This window comes from Triticum aestivum, chromosome 4A (genome assembly GCF_018294505.1).
Source record: "Triticum aestivum cultivar Chinese Spring chromosome 4A, IWGSC CS RefSeq v2.1, whole genome shotgun sequence".
Taxonomy (NCBI): domain Eukaryota; kingdom Viridiplantae; phylum Streptophyta; class Magnoliopsida; order Poales; family Poaceae; genus Triticum; species Triticum aestivum.
Window position 1 is genome coordinate 616,729,618 of NC_057803.1, and position 23,504 is coordinate 616,753,121.

The following is a 23,504-nucleotide window of genomic DNA, read 5'->3' on the forward strand; positions in this document are numbered from 1 at the left end:
GAAAGCCAGAGAGAGGAGAGGGGAAAGGGGAAGAACAGAGCGAGCTCGGGTGGACGAAGGGTTTATGTAGGACGACCTTTAGTACCGGTTCGTGCCAAGAACCGGGACTAAAGGGGCTGGAGGGGCCCCAGTCTGACAACATCCTGCCACCACTCTCATTAGTACCGGTTCGTGGCACGAACCGGTGCTAAAGGTTCGCCACGAACCAGTACTAATGAAAGCGGCCCGGCTAGCCGTTGGAACCGGCACTAATGTATACATTAGTGCCGGCTCAAATACAAACCGACACTAATGTGCTTTACGTTTGACCCTTTTTCTACTAGTGTGATCTGATATATTCTGGATCCACGTATCCCCTATGAGAAGATTTATATGTGCGACTAGGCGGAAGCGTCTTACCTCGATGTGAGGGACGCGTTACGTGTTATATGGAGCAGGGGTGCACCTCCCTGATAGCGCATACATGTGGTAGTTTAGATCTTCTAGGAAGATTACATCTTGGGGAGGAAGAGATAAGAGAGAGGTTACAATATGAGATACTCCCTCCGTTCCTAAATATTTGTCTTTCTAGATATTTCAACAAGTGACTACATACGGAGCAAAATGAGTGGATGTACACTCTAAAATATGTCTACATACATCCGTATGTTGTGTCCATTTGAAATGCCTAGAAAGACAAATATTTAGGAACGGAGGGAGTATGAGATAAACATCCAAACAACCTACTCTATTTATCTCTATCATGCGCCGGTGTGGGGCTCAATGAACGTGACATGTTTGCATGTTTGACACCCTCCCTTAATCACAACTTCATCAAGTTGAGATTATGCTTGAAGTCCTCAAAGCTTCTGACAGGTAGGGCCTTTGTGAATCCATCTGCTATCTGATCTCTGGAATGCACAAACCGAATGTCAAATTGCTTTTGAGCCACTCTTTCTCTGACAAAATGGAAATCAATCTCTATATGCTTTGTTCTGGCATGAAAACAGGGTTAGCAGATAAGTATGTGGCGCCCAAGTTATCACACCACAAACAGGGAGCCTTGGCACTTTTCACACCGATCTCCTTTAGCATGGACTGCATCCATATGATCTCAGCTGTAGCATTAGCTAATGCTTTGTATTCTGCCTCTGTACTTGATCTGGAGACTGTGGCCTATTTTCTTGCACACCATGAAATCAAGTTAGGGCCAAAGAAAACTGCAAAGCCACCAGTGGAACGCCTGTCATCTAGGCATCCTGCCCAGCAGAATCTAAGAAGGCACTCACAAGTGTAGATGAAGATTTGCTGAGATTGAGACCAATATTAAGAGTGTTTTTGACATATCTGACTATGCGTTTTGCAGTAGTCCAATGAACTGTAGTGGGTGCATGGAGGAATTGGCAAACTTTATTGACAGCAAATGAGATATCAGGTCTTGTAAGTGTTAAATATTGAAGTGCACCTACTAGACTTCTGTATTTTGTGCTGTCATCTTGGCTCAAGGGCTGCCCTTCTGTAAGAGATAGCTTTTCAGAACTAGACAATGGAGTGGGTGAGGGTTTACAACCTTGTAAGCCAGCTTTCTTCACCAAGTCTGCTGCATACTTTTCTTGGGAGAGATGAATACCATTCTCATGCTTCTTTACTTCTATTCCCAGAAAATAATGCAACTCTCCAAGATCCTTGAGAGCAAACTCTGCACTAAGAGCTTTCAAAAGTCCTGTGACAGCCTCATCAGATGAACTTGTAACAATAATATCATCAACATATATGAGAACAAATATGTGTGTGTTGCATTTATTGTAGACGAACAATGAGGTGTCAGACTTAGACGGGACAAAACCAAGTGTTTGCATTTTTTGATTGAGTCGTGAATACCACGCCCTAGGAGCTTGCTTCAACCCATATAGTGCCTTATCAAGTTTGCACACGTGAGAAGGTGCATTCTTGTTTTCAGACCCAGGAGGTTGTTTCATGTACACTTCCTCTTCCAGAACACCATAAAGAAACGTGTTCTGTATATCAAGTTGTCTGAGACTCCAGCCTCTGGAAACTGCAATAGACAACACAAGACGAATGGTGGCAGCTTTTACAACAGGACTAAAGGTGTCCTCGTAGTCTATGCCACACCGTTGTTTAAAACCCTTTGCCACAAGTCTTGCTTTGTAGCGATCTATGGTTCCATCAGATTTTCTCTTGATCCTAAGTACCCACTTAGAATCAATAAGATTTTTACCTTTCTGTGGGGGAACCAAGTGCCGGGTTTTATTTCTTTTCAGAGCCATGTATTCTTCATTCATGGCTTTTCTCCAATGTTCATAACCAAGTGCTTCTTCAAGTGTATATGGTTCACCTGGTTCACCTGTTGAACAAATCATACCGTATTTTGTTACATGTTTGTAATCAACAGGTTGAATTACCCCTTTTTGCAGCCGTGTACGCCGTGGTGACTGCACAGAGGATCCTGTGCTACGTACAGGAGTTTCTGCATGCGCCGATCCCAAGGAGGATTCGGGGACGGCAGCGGTGTCCAGCGGCGGCAGATCTTCTGTGGCAGGGGACGAAGCAGCGACACACACGGGCGAAGCAGCAGCCGCAGAAGATTTGGGCTCATCATTGCCCGTGGCCCCCCTGGCGCCAGCAGCGGAGTCCGCGCTAGCAGTGGTTGGGCCTGCGCCGGTCGGGCGACGCAGGTCGCGCCGCTTATAGCAGACCGGTTGGACCGAAAAGCGGGCGCGCGTCGAGCCAGTCGAAGGCGGCCACGCGGTTGAGCGGGGTTGGTGCGGGGCGAGGGGCGCGGCGTCAGGCACAGGAGCGGCCCGGTCGGGCACAACCGAGACGCGGGCGGGTGCTGACTCTGAGGCGGATCCACGCAGCCTGTCGTCGGATGCGGATCCCGAGGCGGATTCTGTTGGCCCTACACGCACCGATCCCGAGGGGGATTTGTTCCCCGAGCTAGGGCACATGAAATATGGTGCTGTAGCACCGTTTTCTTTAGGATTTTCACCGATTTCTTCAGAGTTTTCGTTCCCAGATGCATCTGCACTATCTCCTGTATCATCACACAATTCATGCAACGTGGTGAGCGGGTTAGTCATCATAGAGTCAACACAGTTATCATCCCTTGAATCAAGGCCAGTGAGAGTGGATGGGAGAAGAAGAATTTCTTTGTGAAGCAAGGCACCGACATTTGGGTGGAGGTCAGAAAACGGAAACTTGGTCTCATCAAAGACTACATCGCGAGAAATGTAGACACGACCGGAGGAGACATCAAGTCACTTGACCCCCTTGTGTTGAGCACTATACCCAAGGAACACGCACTGTTTGGAGTGAAACATGAGTTTTCTGGTGTTGTAAGGACGGAGATTGGGCCAGCATGCACAGCCGAAAACACGTAGAGAAGTGTAGTCTGGTTTGACATGAAGAAGTCGTTCGATGGGAGTTTCATGATTTATAACACGGCTAGGAAGCATATTAATGATATGAACAGCCGTGAGAAAAGCTTCATCCCAGAATTTAAATGGAAGCACCAGCTAGGAGGGCTAGACCAACCTCAACGATGTGTCTATGCTTACGTTCGGCTGACCCATTTTGCTGGTGAGCATGAGGGCATGACACGTGATGTGATATGCCAAGTGTTTGGAAAAAGGAATTGAGTTTCTCATACTCTCCCCCCAGTCGGATTGGACGGCAATAATCTTGCGGTCAAACTTGCGTTCAACAAGTGCTTGGAAGTTTTGAAAAACTTGAAAGACTTCGGACCTCTTCTTGAGAAGATAAATCCACGAGAATTTGCTATAGTCATCAATAAAGCTAACGTAATATGTGTATCTACCAACCGAGATAGGAGCAGGGCCCCAAACATCAGAAAATATTAATTGCAAAGGTTGAGTAGAAACACTAGTTGATATGGGTACGGTAACTGATGACATTTTGCTCTTTGGCAAGAATCACAAATAGTCTCAATGTTGCACTCACCAACAAATAGGAGCTTATTTTTATTAAGCAAACTTTCAACTAAGGAAAAAGAAGCATGTCCTAAACGATCGTGCCATCGTGTGGACGAGAGCTTGATAGCACCACAAGCTTGTTTATTTGATCTTCAAAGCTCCGGAATCAACGGGTAAAGCCCTCGAACGCATCTACCTCGATAGAGGATTCTCCTCGTGGCCTGATCCTTAATCAAGAAGAAAAAGGGGTGAAACTCAATGAAAACATGATTATCAATGGTGATGCGATGAACGGAGAGAAGATTCTTATTGGCACTAGGAACATGCAAGATTTTCCGAAGATGAACTTTGCGGGAAGGGGTATGAATAACAGAGTGACCTATGTGATGTATGCTCATACCTGCACCGCTGGTTGTATGGATTTGATCATTCCCATGATATTTCTCACGGAGAATCACCTCCAGCTCGCCCGTGAGATGGTTGGTGGCGCCACTATCGAGATACCAGTTGGTATCCACGCCATAGGAGCCATCGGCAGCCGCCGCCACCTTGTCATCTTCTTCAGATGTCGCCTCGTCCTCATCAAACCGGCACCAACAGTCTTTAGCTGTGTGGCCAGGTTTCCCACAGATTTGACAGCGAACGGCGTCGGGACGAGACCGGCCAGATCCACTGCGTCGCCCCCTGTTGCTGGTGGAGTTGGGACGGCCAGAGCGTGAACCGGAGCCGGTGGCGTTGCTGGGGCTGCCTTGCTTGCCCTTGGGACGAGGAGGACTGCGGTGGCGAGATGAGTAGCCACCACGTCCGCGGGTGGCCGCGTTCGCAGATGACTTGAAGCCGCCGCCGGAGTTCTGGAAGTGGGCCACGCGCTGATCGAAGTTGCTGAGCATGGCGAAGAGCTCGTCGAGGGTGATGGGCGTGACGCAGGCGTCGAGAGCTGAGGCCAGGGGCCGGTAGTCCATGTCCAGCCCGTACAGGATGTAGGAGATGAGCTCGTCGTCCTGGATGGGTTTGCCCGCCGCGGTGAGTTCATCGGCAAGCCCGCGCATGAAGGCGAAGTAGGCAGCAACGGACTGGTTGCCCTTTTGAGCGTTGATGAGGGCGGTGCGGATGTTGTTGACGCGGCTCAAGGACTGGGACGAGAACATGCCCGCCAGCGCTGACCAGAGGCCGTGCGCGGTGGTGATCGTGGTCACCGTGATCAGCACCTCCTTGGAGAGGTTGCTGAGGAGGTAGCCAAGCACCTGCTGGTCCTCCCTGACCCAGATGGGGTGGAGAGGGTTGGGCTCGGAGGTTTCCTTCCCATCCTTGTCCTTGGTGACAAGAAGGGGCGCTGGTTCGGGCATGGTGCCAGCGGCATAGCCGGAGAGACCTGCCCCTCTCAGCTGGGGCGTGATATGAGTACGCCAAAGCACATAGTTCGTGCGAGAGAGTTTCTCCGGAACCTGGCCATTGAGGCTTGCGTGGGAGGTGGCGGAGGAAGACATGGAGGCTAGCGCTACTGGATTTCTGGAACCCTAGATGAGATTGGAAGAGGAGGCTCTGATTACCATGTGCAACTAGGCGGAAGCGTCTTACCTCGATGTGAGGGACGCCTTACGTGTTATATGAAGCAGGGGCGCACCTCCCTGATAGCGCATACATGCGGTAGTTTAGATCTTCTAGGAAGATTACATCTTGGGGAGGAAGAGATAAGAGAGAGGTTACAATATGAGATATGAGATAAACATCCAAACAACCTACTCTATCTATCTCTATCATGCGCCGGTTGTGGGGTTCAATGGACGTGACATGTTTACATGTTTGACATTATAAAGTCCGGTCAATATAAAGTAATCATGCCTAGCAAACCAAAGATATGTCGAGAGGGTGGCTTACAGTGTTCCCCATAGGTTTTGAGTAATATAACGGGTTTGCTCTTCACCGAGGCACCTCGATGGACCAAAATCAGCAATTTTGGGTACCAGTGACCATCTAGCAATATATTAGCAGGCATCAGGTCCGAGTGAAGAATTCTCTTCTTGTGCAGAAAAAGTAACCCCTCACATATCCCCCTGATTATTTGATAGCGCTCCCTCCAATTAAGTCCACAAGTTGCAGCTGCACATGAGGAGCAGCCAGGATTTACATTTTCTTGTTTAATTTAGGTACTCCTACATGATTACAATGTATGAATATAAGATACGCTATGTATTTAAATAGCCTTTATAACAAAGTAAATAAAGATGGGAATAGACGTTGTCATCGTACCAGTAATGTGCTTGTCGAGAGTCCCGTTGCATACATACTCAAAACAGAGCAACCAGTTGCGTTGATCTGCCATGACAAGATTCCCCTCAAACTCTTCCATTTTACCCTGCGTGTCAGTGCAATATCCCAGAAACCGTACAATGTTCTTGTGCCTGGCCTTTATTAGGCATTTGACCTCTTCCTGGAATTTGTTCTCGTGAAGAGCAAACGTCTTTGACAGCCTCTTCACGGCGACCATACGTTTCCCGACCACTCCCTACGGTGAGAAAATACATTGTTATTGATCTTTAAAAAAACTCGTGTGCGTGTGTTGGTGTGAATGCTTAATATGATTGTTTACTTTTTAGATTTAGATCAACCGCAACTAAGTAGGACTGGAGAAACTAGCTGACCAGATGTAATTATGCGGTACCTTATAAACCTCTGCCAATTTGGTGAGCGGGAGAGAAACCATTTGTGATGCCTTTGAGAAGTGACAGCGGCAGGTCCGTGGGCTCGGCGTTCTCGTCGAGCAGAGTCCTCTCCAGGACGTGGATGTGGCTTGTGCTGGCCTCACGGTCCATTTGCAATCACGTCTGCGAATGAATGAATCGAGCAGAGCACCGTTAAAACAAGAAGAAGTGCCAACACGATGCAAGCTTGACGTGGCAGGGGGATTAATTAGCTAGCTATATCAAGGAGATTTGGAGAGAAAGTTGAGATGGCCAGGGGTGCCATCCCTCACAAGAAATTAAGATGGAGAAGAAGCTAACTGGTGAATGAAGCTACGAATCAACAGATAGCGTTTAGATTAGTAATTTAGTGATCTAAACGTTCTTATATTAGTTTACAGTGGGAGTATGGATGTGTCAATTCGGCTCACAGCGGCATGGAGACGCGAGGAAGCAAGCAAGGCATCCTCATCCTCCTCCTTGGGCCCTGCCGTGCCTTGCTTTGACTCTTCCCGGCAGCGCCCTGCCATGCCGTTGGCTCCTGACGATCTTTTTTTGTCCGCAACATCACCAATGTTGCACAAGTTCTTTCTATAACATTAGCTATGTTGCAAAAAGATAAAGATGAAAAAATAAATTCTACAACAAAGCCTTGTTAAATAAAATCTGGAACAAAACCTCAATTGTAAAAAGATGAAAACGAAAAAAAAAAATCTACAACAAAGCCTCTGTGGCGAAAAAAAACTACAAGAAAACCTCAGTTGCAAAAAAATTACGTAACAACGCCTCTGTTGCAGAAATTTTCTACAACAAGACCTATATTGCAATGATGGAGAGCGCAGATGCGCCACATCTGATGGCTCGCGAGCCGACCGGTCTTTTAAAAGGACCAGTCGACGGACGTGTAGCAGTCCCCTGTGTACAAAGGAATATTTCCAACATGTTTGAGCGAGTAGTTTTCCTACGCCAACAAATCCATAGGAAGATCCAAAAATGCTAGACATACAAAGACTTACACGCTTTTACACGCTCCTTCTATCTAACAACCAATTACAAACCTTTCTCCCTGAAACTGATTTTCAGGGGGGTGAGCCACCCCGCTCACCTATTAACCAATCAAGATTAATCATCCTGTAAAAATCTGTAAATTGTTTGTACGTGTAGCATTGCCGGGAAGATCCATACTAATACTACCCTTCTCTCAACGGGCCACAAGCGGTCCCACACGGATTACGGCCCAAGGCTCAGACGAGTAACTGCAAGAGGCACGCAGCTCTTGCATCTCAGAGATGTTAAAAACAAAAAAGCTCTTGCATCTCAGTCCGCTGCAGGTTCGGTGAACTGGACGCAGGCGTGACAGAAAAATAAATAAAATAAGAGATCACAGAACGTGCCCTGTATTGGAATGCGCCACTCCTGTCTCTGAAATCGATCAAGTCCATATGAACCTCAACTCATTATAGTACATCAATCTTTCTCTGAACAAAGAGAGACATCGATATGTATGCATTGTATACATCAATACATGATGGTTCTATATATAGCTTCGACTGACATGCATATTTCAGGGATTATGTTCACAACAGCAAAAATAAATCAACACGGACAGTTGCCCATCTTATTTGACGGCATGCATCTTGTTCAGGCTAGAATTTGCATCAACTTGTTTCTTTTCTCTAGAACATATAAATCAAATTATTGGCAAATAACTTTTGACCTACGAGATCGATTCAGTATGAGAAGGCGCTCTGCAACATCTGTCATCGTTGGCCTTTGATCCACATCAAGGTTAAGACATTCCACAGCAATCTTTGTCAGACAATCAAGAATGTCCAGATCTCCTGTTGTTACCGCAATTTCCTTGTCAAACAGATCGGTTGCTTTCTTCCCTTCTTTGTGAACTTCAATGAAACTCCTCACTATGCTTTTCTTATCAGAATGACGGGGCTTCTTCCCGCTAATGATCACTTTTCAAGGTCAGTAGGCCTGTTTGCATATACAATGGATCCATATAGGCCATGTCACCGATGACGACAGAAGTATGCTCCTTATCTCTCACAATCAACCTCGATAGGCCAAAGCCTGAGATCTTTGGTGTACAATCATCATCCAAGAGTATACTTGCTGGTTTAACATTGCCATGTAGGATTCTGGTACGAGCTTGTGAATGCAGATATGCCAAACCTTGTGCTGATTCCGCAACGATATTTAAACGCACATCCAAGTTGGGAGGCACCATGCTGCCGTTGTGAAGAATGTCATAAAGGCTTCTTCTGGGGAGCAACTCGTACACTAGCATGCGAGTATCCATTTCTAGGGAACAACCTATGAGCCTAACGATGTTCTTGTGGCTGACTTGTGAATGGATGAGGATTTCATTCCCAAGATTTTCAATCTCTCTCTCATTATTATTGATTAGTTTCTTTACCGTGACCAGTGAATTATCAACAACGCACCTGTAAATTACAGCGAAAGCACCTTCTCCAATGAAATTTGTGTTCCTTAGTATTGATTTGAGCTCCTCATTCGTGAAAATCTTTATAAAATGTGACTTCTCTAATATATGCATGTTGTGCCTATTGAAATTCCTGTGTGATTTCCAGTTGAAAATGTCCAAATTGTTCAACTTGTAGAACCCAGTAGAGACAGAGCTAGAATTGCTTGTGCCACGATAGTTCGTGTCTTGCACCCCCTGTAATGGTAAGTGGCCAACTTTTCGATGCACAACAAATGAACTTCTGATTTCAGCTTCCTCTGAATAGTCAGCACTTATGTGTCGTGCATGTAACCTATAAGATCGATTCAATATGACAAGGCGCTCTGCAACATCTGTCATCATGGGCCTTTCATCCACACTAAGGTTAAGACATTGCACGGCAATCTTTGTCAGACAGTCAAGAAGCTCCAAATCTCTTGTTGTTACTGCAATTTCCTTGTCAAATAGCTCGGTTGCTTTCTTCCCTTCTTTGTGAACTTTAGTGAAACTTTGCACTACCAGTCATCATCAGTATGAGTGGCCTTTTTCCTACTAATGAGCTCCAAGACCACAATTCCAAAACTATAGACATCACTTTTCTCGGTCAATAACCCTGTTTGCAGGTATACTGGATCCATATAAGTCTTGTCACTGATGATGAGTCTAGTGTGTTGCCCATCCCTCTCAACCAACCTCGACGTGCCAAAGCCTGAGATATTTGGTATAAAATTTTCATCCAAGAGTATACTTGCCGGTTTTACATCACCATGCACGATTTTGGTACGAGCTTGTGAATGCAGATAAGCTAGACCTTGTGCTGATTCTGCAACAATATTTAGACGCACATCCAAGTTTAGAGGCACCTTGTTGCCGCTGTGAAGAATGCCATGAAGGCTTCCTTTGGGGAGGAACTCATAAACGCGAATGGGGCTATCCATTTCTAGGCAACAACCTATGAGACAAGCAATGTTCTTGTGGATGATTTGAGAGTGGATGATAACCTCCTTTTCTAATTGCTTGTTCTGAGCATTAAATGTTTTCTTTACTGCAACCATTGTATTATCAACAACTCCTTTGTAAACTTTAGTGGACCCACTTTCTCTAATGAGATTGCTACTCCTTAGTATTGGCCTGAGCTCCTCCTTTCTCAAGATATTCAGAAAATGCGACTGTTCTAATGTACGCCTGTTGTTCCTATTGAAAATCATGTGTGCTTTCTTGTTGTCAATTCCCAAAATGTTCAACTCGTTGAACCCAGTAGAGGTAGAGCTAGAATTGCTTGCACCATGGCGGTTGACCTTTTCCGTCGTATTTTGTCCACCCCATAATGATAACTGGCCTACTCTCTTTTGGTCTTCATCGTAATGAAGCCTTCCAAGATTTTGTGGAACATCTACCAGTATTTCCAAGTGTTCCTCCACATCTGCCTTCTGGAGGCTCTCGGATGCGAGCTTGCCAATTCCCTGTAATGGAGCTTGCACTACCTGTAATGGTAATTGGTCTAGTTTCTGTTGACCTTCCTCAATATCCACCTGGAGGCTCTCTGCTGCAAGCTTTCCAATTCTTTCTCCAGATTGTTCCCTTGGTAAACTTATCTGCAGCTCAAATACTGAACTGCCAATGCTAGTTTCATCTAAATATTCTGCACTTGTCATTTTATCAAGCCTACTAACTATATGGCGTGCAACTGATCTCTTCTTCGGGTCCAAGTCCATGCACTCTATCGCTATCTTATAGCATACTCTTACTTGTTCCAATTGCATGTCCCCCTCTGATGCCTCCAACCGAATCATCCAACTTTGAACTACCTATAAGTTTGCAATCATGAGTTGGTATTAATATAACAAATTTTGATGATATATGTGATTATTTAAAAAACAACTACTAGAGAAAAAGCTGATGGAATTCCTAAACAGAGATGGACTGATAATGATTTTCTTTCATGACACAGCTACTTAATTTCAGTCTGTGTATTTTAACTTAGTTTGTCTAAATACTGCTAATGTCTCTAGTATAGAAAATAGGTACATACAAAAACAAAACTAAGTGCCCCTATGATTTATATTCATCAAATTCACAACATGGTGTCTTAAAATTACGATCGATGTATACATAACACGATAAATGAATAATGATAAGTTTGTTTAGGTGTTATATCAGAATATTCCACTACATAATACATACTTCCGGAAGTATAAGTAGTCTTTGTTTTGTGTAATGAAGAGCACTCATGGGTATGTAAAGGTGAGCAACATGATTTGTATTCTTGTGGGTGGAGCTATGCCCCACAACTCAACCATCTCACTTTTTTTTTCTTTTTTCCAAAAGGAGGATAATCCCCGGCCTCTGCATCGGGCGATGCAAACAGCCATATATTATTTATTATTCAAAATCCAGCAGCTGAACAAATTCGACGCAGAAAAGAAAACCCCGAGGCAGCATGCCTCATCACAGTAACTCGACCAGACAACCACTAACCCTATGATAAAAGACTGCAACAAATCAAGAGATACACAACTCCTAGGCTAAGCCTTCAAGAAGAAATCACTACACGTGCACCGATGATGGCAAGTCCAACCCTAGGTCGATCTCAGGATTTTCATCCCCAAAGCCAAGCTTCAAGCCACCAACTTCAGCAAGGAAATGATGCAGAAGGGCGTCGACATAGCTTGATCAGAGATCTAGTGTTTCACCAGAGTGCGCATGCTCGTCGTTGAAGCTGCCTCAACCATCATCCTTGTTCGGCTACCGACACCTCACTTGCCGGATACCACAGGAGGAGAAACCGGAAGTCAAAGACGTCCCATACCACCTCGCCTCCAGTAACTGTCGCATCGCCTTTGATCCAGCAACAACAGGCAAAACATGATACCGCCGCCAGAGCTACATGCATCACTTGCCAGCAGCAAGCATGACTTAACGTCTCGGCGACAAGCATGACTCAACGCCTTCGGAAGAGACGGATGTGTCACCCGCTGAGCCACATCGAACCTGGTCTGTTGGTGGAGGGCGCGTCCTATATCACCACCAGCCTCAGAAAGTCCGCCACCACCTCAAGACTGTGTCGACCAACTAGGGCCGCCGCCCCAAGTACCAAACTCCCGCGCCAACACTGGAGACGCCACAACGAGCAGATCGCGGCCAGATCCGTCGCACCACTTGACCTGCTACCACCACCATTCCACCGCAAGCCCCTACAAGCCCTACTTCGTAGGCACGTTGGCCCGAGGAACCGAGCTGCCACGGAATCAACATTCCGTCGGGCCAGCACAGTCATAGCAGCAGGGCCACCACTGAAGGATCTCGCGGCCACTGCCCCAGCGCCCGTGCTCTGCCAGATGCGGCCGCCATCCAGGGCCGACTGTCGTGCATCAACTATAGGTGGCCAAAAGGGCCGGGATAGCTGGGCCGGCACGGCACGGGCCAGGCACGGCACAACACGTGCTAAACGGGCCAGGCCCCGCACGCGGCACGCCAGGGGCCGTGCCTGGGCCTGAAGTCCGAGCACGCGGGCCGGCACGACACGACCCGATTATTATTTTTTATTTTTTTATGTATCCTAATGTGGCCCAATAGGTAAAAATAGGCTAAAAACGACCAATGCGCAAAATATGAGGCAGATTAGTGGGCCTAGCGTGCCTGTGGGCCGGCCCGATTAGCATATGGGCCGTGCCTGGGCTGCAGGCTGCAGCACGCGGGCTGGCACGGCACGGCCCGTATAATAATCGTGCCTCGGCGGGCCGGGCCGTGCCAGGCACGATTAGGATGGGCCGTGCCGTGCCGGGCCGGGCCGGCCCGTTTGGCCAGCTATAGCATCAACCAGGGATAGGTGAGGACACAAGTACCCGTCGACCGCCGTTCACCGTGCGGGGCTTTACCCGCCGGCTTCCTCCGAGGGCGGCGAGTGGAAAGACGGCGGCTAAGGTCCCCCCCCCCCCCCCCCACACACACACACACAGCACCAAGGAGAGATGCGAGCCTCAACGAATTTATCCTAAAGGCAATAGTATGACAACCACCTCATTGTGATGTTGTTTTCATAAATAGGTATATAAGAAAAAAATCCTTCAAAAAAAAGGAATGGTATGTTGGTAAGTTAAAGTATAACAAAATTATTTAAAATCGGCAATTCAATGGAGCAAATGCCTACATTATTCTTACGTGTTCATCTTTGAGATACTGCCTCACGCCTGTCAGTATCTCCATTATTATAACACCAAGACTATATATGTCCGACGCGTGCGTGATTTGTCTTGATCTGATGTATTCTGGATCCATGTATCCCCTATGAGAAGATTTATGAAGTCCGGTTAACCTAAAGTAATCATGCCTAACAAAACAAAGATCTTTCAAGATGCTAGTTTTTTTTGTGATAATTCAAGAGGTTAGCTTACAGTGTTCCCCATAGATTTTGAGTAATAGAACGGGTTTGCTCTTCACCGAGGCATCTTGACAAACCAAAGTCAGCAATTTTGGGTACCATGTGACCATCTAGCAATATATTAGTGGGCTTCAGGTCCAAATGAAGAATTCTCTTCTCGTGGAGAAAAAGTAAACCATCACAGACCCCCCTGATTATTCGATACCGCTCCCTCCAATTAAGCCCACAAGTTGCATCTGCACACAAGGAGTATTTTCTTACTTAACTTAGGTACATGGCTATAATGTCACGTAAATCTACGAATGCTAGGTATAATAAGCATACGACATGCTATGTATTTGGATAACCTTTAATAAGAGTAAATGATGATGTGAATAGACATTGTCATCCTACCGGTAATGTGCTTATCAAGAGTCCCGTTGCATACATACTCAAAGCAGAGTAACCAACTCCGTTGATCTGCCATGACAAGATTCCCCTCGTACTCTTCCATTTTACCTTGTGTGTCAGCGCAATACCCCAGAAACCGTACTATATTCTTGTGCTTGGCCTTTATAAGGCATTTAACCTCTTCTTGGAATTTATTCTCATGAATACCAAACGTGTTTAACAACTTCACGGCAACCATGCCTTTCCCGACCACTCCCTACAGTGACAAAAATACATCGTTAAGAAGAACTCGTGCATGCGGTGGTGTGAATAACTGAATATCTGATATGATTATTTACTTTTTAAATCGACTGCAACTAGGATTGGAGAAACGAGCTGACCAGATCTAGTTGTGTGGTAGTACCTTATAAACCACCGCATAACCGCCAGTACCAATTTTGTTACCAAGAGAAAAACCATTTGTTATGTCTCTCAGAAGTGACAATGGCAGGTCTGTGGGCTCTGCACTTTCATCAAGCAGAAGCCTCTCCAGGATGTCGATGTGACTTGTACTGGTTTTGCGGTCCATTTGCAATCACTGTGAATGAAATCCTTCGCAAAAAAAAAATCACTGTGAATGAAATGAATAGAACACCCTTAAAAAACAAGAGCAATGTCTGAGGCTAGCTACTACAGGTAATTACACAATTGATTAGTCATGAAAAGAAAAATTACAGAATTAATGAAGATCCCATGCACCAGGAAGTGACAGAATTACCCAAACTGCATGCTAGTTAAATTTATTTCAGTATATTCAGGCGTCAAGTTTGAAATCAATGGACATGCTTCTGTGGTCCGCAGTACCCAACACCCCTGACGTGGTCTCCTCTGGCTCTTCAGATCCGAGAAACTACTAATTAACTTCCACATTCAGTTTTCCTTTATCCAGCTTTTCCACTGCTTGTCGACCTAATACATATTTTTTACATGTGTGGTTGAAATTAAAAGGTCAATTAAGCAGGTGTGTTGTTGGTTTCTCTGCTTGTTCACAGAGTCTAAGATGTGATCAGGAGAATTTATTACCACATCTTGGTGTAAGCTACTTTGGCCATTCTGTGTTTACCAAAAAACAAAGAGGCTTGAAGATGTAAGCTTCTCCAACGAGTGTTTTTTACCAAGATGAATGGCTGACATGTCAAGGAAATTAGCTACTACTAGCTAGCTAGCAAGAATACTTGGAGAGAAAATTAAGATGAAATCCAAACATGGCCGCCTTCGATCTGAAGAAAATCAGATGGAGAAGGAACTGATGAGTTAAGCTACAAATTAACACACAGATACCTTGGCTACAGCAATCGATCAACGAATTGATAAAGCAATCCTCGGCATGTTCCTTTTGCGAGTACTGAAATGGATCTTGCTCACTGCTTCAAGGTCGATGGATGGATATGTGAGGAAGGGGAAAGTCAATGCCAGGACGAGCGAGCTTAACCCTCCTGCCTGCCTTGCTTTGATTTTTCCCGTCACTGCCTGGCTAATTGCATGTGTTTCTATGTGGAGTGGTACTAGTAGTAGTATAATGTGCAATTTGTCATTTGCGGTGGCAGCTATCAGAACCATAATTAATAAAACGATTATATATAGCCATGGTCCACTCTCGGTACGTGGAACACCCACCCCTCCCACTCCCAGGGAGGAGGATTCATGCAGTGGAGCTTGATTAACAATTGGCCCTCACTAATCAATGGAGCTTAATTAGTAACTTGCCGGAATTGTCAAAACACCATGACAATGGCTACACTATGATCATAGACTGGTCAAGAATCAGAACACCCGAATCACAGAATGAACCCCCCCTGATGATATACCAAAGTGCAGTACAACTTCTCAAGTCTGTTAAAAAATTCCTTCACCAAAAGCACAAACATATCTGCCCCCCTGATGATATACCAAAGTGCAGTACAACTTCTCAAGTCTGTTAAAAAAATCCTTCACCAAAAGCACAAACATATCTGACTCGTTCACTGTCACCAGAAATTTTGGAGAGCTTGACTCAAGATTGCACAAATTTTGTTCTCTCTCCGTGAACATGAACTAGCAATATGCAATTACCAGCCATAAGCACACGTTAGGCACCACATGAACTAATAATTCTTCGATCTGAACAAACATCAATTGAAGAAAACTGCATATAGTCCTGTTAATATGAAACTATTTCTCACTTGACTACTAATTTCCCACCAGTGTGGACCAGGACCAACAGATGATCTACAGAAGGAGTTTGAAATGGAAGTACCAAAAATAGTTCAAATCGACAGCATCATGGCCGCCTGGGCAGATGGGATATGGATAACAGAGCAGATGGGAGGCGACGTCCTGGGCGGCGCCGCAAGGCCGCCTGACGCGCTACCGCCGGGCGCGCAGCCGTCCGGCGCACTTTGGCCGCCAGTCGCACGGCTGACCCCATCACCTCCGCCGGTGATCTCAGAGGATATCACCGGGGATGATGAGATCCGGGTCATGGCGGATCAGTGGGTGGTTTGTTTCTCGGATCCGATCCGCGGATGGATCGAGGGACGGCTACAGCACTCTCCGTCATCGCGCTGGACGTCACTTCGTGATATGGATAACGACATACTTGCCGGCGACTACCTGGCGGCGGACGTTCAGATCGAGGTAGGGATGCGTTTTATTTTAGTTGACTTCGATGTCCATGTGTTGTCAGTTTTGCAGGAGGTTCACAGAGAGGAGATCGAAATGATCGATTTGACGACGACGCATGAGACGATGCGGGAGGCGTCTGCGGCCATTGCACAGGTACTCCACCTTCCGAGCGACCGGGGCGACCGGGGCGACGCAACCGCCCGGCCGACGAGCGCCGGGACCATGCACTCGGGGGCGGTGGCTCGGGTCGGCGGCCGGTTTTGGGCGCTGGCCGGAGCCGACGAGGATGATGCGGACGGTGACGGTGACGATCCGGACGCTTCTCCACCAACGCCGACCCCCTCCGACCTAGTCTGCGAATTCTTCCATGCAGGCTATGATGAGGACGAGGTGGCCTCGACGGTGGATAGAGTGCTGCCAGTTGAAGATCCGAAAAGGGTGGGGCTTCCTGCGGGAGAGAAGAAGGAGATGGTCCGGCGAGTGGTTCACCGTCGAACGGCGGCGACGGCGGTCCGACCATGGAAGGGTCCCCTTCCAAAGGTTAGTCTACCGAACCTTACTCTTTTCGATCTGATTCATCCGGATTCTTGGATTCAAGTTAAAAGGAAGAAGAGGCTTGTCCGTTCTGGCGGTGTGCCGGCGGCGGCCATGGCGAGATCGCCGGCGAGTCGGTCGATCTCGATCTCGCAGCAGCGGGCGACGCATTTGAACGCTCTCCTAGGCTGTGCGCTCGAGGGCCTTCCTGACGGGCCGGTTCTGAGTGAGCCGGGCTCTGTCTTGGGTGGGCCTGAGATAACCGGGTATGAGGCCCAGGTTAACTTGGATAGTTTTAGAGGGCGGATTGCTACACCCCCATGCACGATCGACGGGACGACAGAGGTATCTCGTTCGAGGCGGCCTAGGGTTCTGCTGCCCAGGCTGCGATCTTGCTTCTCTGATCGTGGGGCGGGGCGCGCTCGTCGGGTTCCCGCGCTTCGTTGCATGGCGGGCGGAGGCCCTCCTCCGGCCAAGGCCGGCGCTCAGGCCGGCGTCCCGGGCAGCGTGGGGCGCGGAGGCTTGCCTCAGCCTGCGGGAGGCGGCCGGGGCGGAGAGGCGGCCTCTATGGCCGCGGGTCGGGGCCGTTCGGGTCTGCGCGCGGCCGCTCCTCCGGCCTCAAACCAGGTGGCCCAGGGGCCAAATGGCGCCCGACAAACGCTGCACGGCGGCCTGCCCAGGCCAGGCGCGGTCGGCCGCGGAACTTTGCCGGCGGGTAGACCCCCGCCTCCTGTCGCCGGTCGGGGCGGACTTAGGCCACCGGCGCCTCTCCCCACGGCGACTGCGGGTCATGGTACACCGTCTCATCGGCCACCTGCTCCAGCGTCGGCTGGAAAGCCGCGTCCTCAGGCGATGCAGGCCGGGGCCCGACCGCCGCAGTTCGTGGCTCGGCAGTCGCACAATCCGACGGCGCCGGCTTTGGAGCAGGCGCAGCTGCAGATGGCTCCGGTGAGGGGGGGTGACTCGTCGGTGCCTCGTGGTCAATGGGGTGATGATGGTCTCAACGCGTATGGTGACGGACAGCACCGGGGATCCTCGTCCACAGGTGGTGGGCGGGGGTATGCTTGGCAATGTGACGGCTCGACCGAAAGACCTTTCCTGGGGCCTACGGGAGGTTTCGTCGAAGGGCCGGCCGGACCAGCTCATAGGAACCGTGGTGGTTTTCGTGGTAACCGTGGTGGACGGGGCGGCCGAGGTGGTCGCTATCGCCCAAGGCAGCAGCATGTTGTCGTGGATCAGACACCGATTGGTGTAAATACCGATGAGACTGCGTTGACTTGTCAGGCTATGGAGGTTGTTACAGCTCTGGCGGAGGCGGTTCCTACTAATAATGGCGAGGTTGAGGTGATGTCAGTGGAGGGATCTGAAAAGGCTGAGCTGGACAGGGCGGCAAAGTATGCGCGAAAAAAAGAAAGAATGTTATGCTATCGCTGTGGCAACAAAGGCCACTTCATTGCTGAGTGTGTGGCAGTCTTATGCGATACGTGTGGTAAGCCGGACCATGAGTCAGGGGCTTGTCCGCTTTTGAGGGAGCAGCTACCAAATCTGATGATGTATGGTGTGTTCTGTTAAGAGCTCACGTTTTTCGAGTCTCCGATGGAGAAGGAGGTCTCGGATGAGGTGCGCAGTGTGACGTCTGGGATTGTTAAAATGACTAAAGGTGAAGTCTCTGAGGCCCAAATTGTGCAGCGGCTCCGGGAGCTGGCACCGGGGGACTTCCTATGGGAGTTAGTCAGTCTTGAGCCAAACTCGTTCAGGGTGGAGTTTCCATCGGTGGAGGATCTACAGAGGTTATTGAGTTTCGGGATGTGTAAGGTGCCAGGTACTGAGGGCATTCTGGAGTTCCACGAGTGGAAATTGAGTGAGCCTCAGGGTATGCCACTTACCCAGGCCTGGTTGCGTTTTTCGGGGGTACCACACAGGCCCTTGCAGGATGCCAGGGTTGTTGCTAGTATGGCTGTTTTGGTGGGGAAGCCCGAGCGAGTGGATATGGCTTTCACCAGAGCTCAGGGAGTGGCTCGCATCCTAGTCAGTATCCTGGACATTGAGTATGTTCCGGACGTGGTGAAGTGGGCTTATCGCGGTCAGGTGTATAACCTTCAGATTGAGTTTGAGGATGACAGTCTGTTTGCCGACACACCAGCTTCAGTGGACGTTGATATGCACGAGGGGGATGATGACAGGGGGCGCAAGGAGCTTCCGGTAGATGATCCTGCTCCAGAGGCCGAGAGACCGGGGTCTCGGGTCAAGACCACCGGCAGGGATACGGCGCCTCCTTCTTCGGTGCCGACGACCACTCTAAGGTTTGGTACCTTTGAGCCAGCTTCGGCACCCCCGAGACTATGGAGTGAGCGGATGGAGTCTTCTGAGGTTTTCGAGCACTCCTTACCTGCGTTGGACCTTGAGGGTCCGAGAGTGGAGGTTCCTGGAGTGGAGGATGTTGGGGAACGTTGCAGAAAATTAAAATTTTTCCTACGGTTTCACCAAGATCCATCTATGAGTTCATCTAAGCAACGAGTCAAGGGAGAGAGTTTGCATCTACATACCACTTGTAGATCGCGTGCGGAAGCTTGCAAGGTGATGAAGTAGTCGTACTCGACGTGATTTGAATCACCGATGACCAAGTGCTGAACGGACAGCACCTCCGCGTTCAACACACGTACGGGACGGGAGACGTCTCCTCCTTCTTGATCCAGCAAGGGGGAAGGAGAGGTTGAGGAAGACAGCTCCACCGGCAGCACGACGGCGTGGTGATGGTGGAGAGGCAGTACTCCGACAGGGCTTCGCCAAGCACACAACGGAGCAGGAGAGGTGTTGGGGAGGGGAGGGCTGCGCCTTGGAGGGTGGTACGGCTGCCCTCCCCTCACCCCTCTATTTATAGGGGGAAGGGAGAAGGGGGCCGGCCCCCTAGAACCCATCTAGGGGGGGTGCGGCGGCCTAGGGGAGAGGGGAGAGGGTGGCTTGCCCCCCAAGCCAAGGGGGCGCCCCCTCTAGGGTTCCCCCCTCAACCCTAGGCGCATGGGCCCAAGGGAGGGGGTGCGGCCAGCCCACCAGGGGCTGGCTCCCTGCCCCACGCAGCCCATGTGGCCCCCCAGGAGGGGTGGCCCCTCCCGGTGGACCCCCGGAACCCTTCCGGTGGCCCCGGTACAATACCGGTATGACCCCGAAACTTCCCGGTGTCCGTTTGACAACTTCCCATATATAAATCTTTACCTCTGGACCCTTCCGGATCTCCTCGTGACGTCCAGGATCCCATCCGGGACTCCGAACAACATTCGGTAGTCACATACTAGTCTTCCTAATAACCCTAGCGTCACCGAACCTTAAGTGTGTAGACCCTACGGGTTCGGGAGACATGCAGACATGACCGAGACGCTCTCAGTCAATAACCAACAGCGGGATCTGGATACCCATGATGGCTCCCACATGCTCCTCGATGTTGTCATCGGATGAACCACGATGTCGAGGATTCGATCAAACCCTGTATGCAATTCCCTTTGTCAATCGGTACGTTACTTGCCCGAGACTCGATCGTCGGTATCCCAATACCTTGTTCAGTCTCGTTACCGGCAAGTCACTTTACTCGTACCTTAATGCATGATCCCGTGTCCAACACCTTGGTCACATTGAGCTCATTATGATGATGCATTACCGAGTGGGCCCAGAGATACCTCTCCATCATACGGAGTGACAAATCCCAGTCTCGATCTGTGTCAACCCAACAGATACTTTCGGAGATACCTGTAATGCACCTTTATAGTCACCCAGTTACGTTGTGACGTTTGATACACCCAAGGCACTCTTACGGTATCCGGGAGTTACATGATCTCATGGTCGAAGGAAGAGATACTTGACACTGGCAAAGCTCTAGCAAAACGAACTACACGATCTTTTATGCTATGCTTAGGATTGGGTCTTGTCCATCACATCATTCTCCTAATGATGTGATCCCGTTATCAACGACATCCAATGTCCGTAGTCAGGAAACCATGACTATCTGTTGATCACAACGAGCTAGTCAACTAGAGGCTCACCAGGGACATATTGTGGTCTAAGTATTCACACGTGTATTACGATTTCCGGATAATACAGTTATAGCATGAATAAAAGACATTTATCATGAACATTGAAATATAATAATACTTTTATTATTGCCTCTAGGGCATATTTCCAACAGAGGAAGGTCCGGAGATAGCGATCTCGCCTACCTCGGATACTGTTGGCACGTCTGAGATGCAGGTAATGACTACGAGCTTGGAGGGGGGTCGCAGGCAGGAGACCTCGATCCCTCATCACTTGATGGCTTCGATCAGGGTTCCTGAGAGGGACGAGTCCTCGTCGGGAGGGCGGCTGGCTGCTGCTTCTTCTGCTGGGCGGGTGGGTGTTTGTCTGGGGCAGGTGGCCCCAGCAACGCCTGCTGCGCTGGCGCTGGCCGGCTCTGAGGGAGGATGTCTGGGGCAGGAGGCCCCACACTCTTCCCCTTCGGCTTCGACGGAGGCGGTTTCGACTGCAGTGATTGGAGGGGGTCCGGGGAGGGTGATCCCGGGCCATCCCTCATCCTCGGCTGGCGGGATGACGACTCCAACAGCACTGAGGGTCGGGGCGGAAGGAGTGCTTGGACAGGTGGTCCCGGCACCTTCTACCCCTGGCCCCCTGACCGCCGGAGGTGGGAGCCGTCCGGCACTTCCTCTCGCGACTGGTGCCTCTCGGGAGGAGGTTGTTGCGTTTGGCGGAATCCCTGATCCGGTCTCCGAGGGGCGGCGGATGAGTTCCCGTCTCCTGGATCATCCGGAGGTTGACGACATGCAGCAGAGGTGCGCTACGAGGGCGGCCAAGCTTCGTGGTATCGAGGCCACTTCCGGTATGTCGGTCAATTTATCCAATTCCATTATGCATTTTTCTACGGATGAGATTATTCATAATGCAAATCAAGTAGGGATTTCGCTAGGGAATAATAATGCTGAAATTTCCAACTCGGTTAATGATCTTTTGGATCTGGAGGCGGATCGCGCATTAGAAACCATTCGAAACCTAGCGGCTGTGCGTCCTATGACTGACGCTGAGTTTGATGCGTTGGGAGTGAGAGTGCTAGACACCTTGTGTGCGGACCTTGCACCATCCTCTAATGAGCCAGACGAGGAGGAGACCAACGTAGAGGTTGAGGTCCTTCAACCAGTGCCCGGTTATGAGGACCGGATGGTGGACAATGACAAATCTAAACATAAGTGGAAGCGGAAGGTGTATCCAGCATCCGCGGTACGTAGAAGCGCTAGGATTCGTACGGCAAAAAAATTCCATGATGAATTATGAAAGGAATCTTTTGGAATAGCAGAGGTCTCAAGGACTTGGCTAAAAGAAGGTTTCTTGCTGAGGCATCTTTGGAGCACAGATTAGATTTTATTGCTCTCTCCGAAACTGGAAGAGACAATTTTTCTCCGCAGTTTCTTTCCTCTCTTGCGGGTGGTGCTGATTTCGACTGGCATTGCCTACCGCCACGTGGACGATCGGGATGCATCTTGTTGGGAGTGAGATGCGATTCCCTTGAGGTCAGGAGTGTGGTAATGGGAGACTTTGCGGTTAAGTTTCGGGTTAGGTCAAAAGTTGATGGGTTCGACTGGGCTTTGGTGGCGGTGTATGGAGCTGCACAGCCCGAATTTAAACCGGAGTTTCTGGCGGATCTTGTTCGCATTTGTGGGTCCGAACAGCTTCCAATGTTGGTCGGGGGTGATTTCAATATCATTCGGAGGAAAGAGGAGAAGAATAATGATAACTTTGACGGGAGATGGTCCTTTATGTTCAATACTATTATTGAGAGTTTGGACCTGAGGGAGATTGAACTTTCTGGTAGAAAGTTTACTTGGGCTAATGCGTTGCCAAACCCGACTTATGAAAAGCTTGACCGAGTTCTCGCCAGCGTGGAGTGGGAACAGAAGTTCCCTCTGGTGACGGTACAAGCTTTAACGCGGGGAATTTCAGATCACACACCACTGTTTGTCGACTCCGGGGAGTCCAACTATGTGGGAAACAAAAACACCTTCTCTTTCGAGATGGCCTGGTTCGAACGTGAAGGGTTCTTAGACCTCGTTGCCAGGGAATGGGCTAAGGGGGTCGGGGGTACGACGGCGGTCGAGCGTTGGCAGAATAAAATAAGACATCTAAGAAGCTTCTTACGGGGGTGGGCTAAGCACCTAAGTGGGGTGTATAAGATTGAGAAGGATAGACTCCTTTCTCTTATACAGGCCCTCGATACTAAAGCCGAATCTATGATTCTGCTGCCTGCTGAGATCCAGGTTAAACATGAGGCTGAAAAGAGGCTGAAAGAACTTCTCCGTGAGGAAGAGTTGAAGTGGGCGTTGCGAGCCAAGGTCCAGAAAGTGGTTCAAGGGGACGCTAATACTCAATTCTTTCACCTCATTGCTAATGGCAAGCACCGTAAGAAACGAATCTTCCAACTTGAGCAGGATGAG

The 23,504-nt window shown here is 48.9% G+C and overlaps 2 pseudogenes; both read right to left on the reverse strand.

Moving 5' to 3' along the window:
- The window catches only part of LOC123084078 (uncharacterized), a 28,362-nt pseudogene extending 21,617 nt beyond the window's left edge, over nt 1-6,745 (reverse strand).
- Nucleotides 6,746-8,166: 1,421 nt separating this feature from the next.
- On the reverse strand, nt 8,167-15,372 carry LOC123087616 (uncharacterized; annotated as a pseudogene).
- Nucleotides 15,373-23,504: the final 8,132 nt, after the last annotated feature.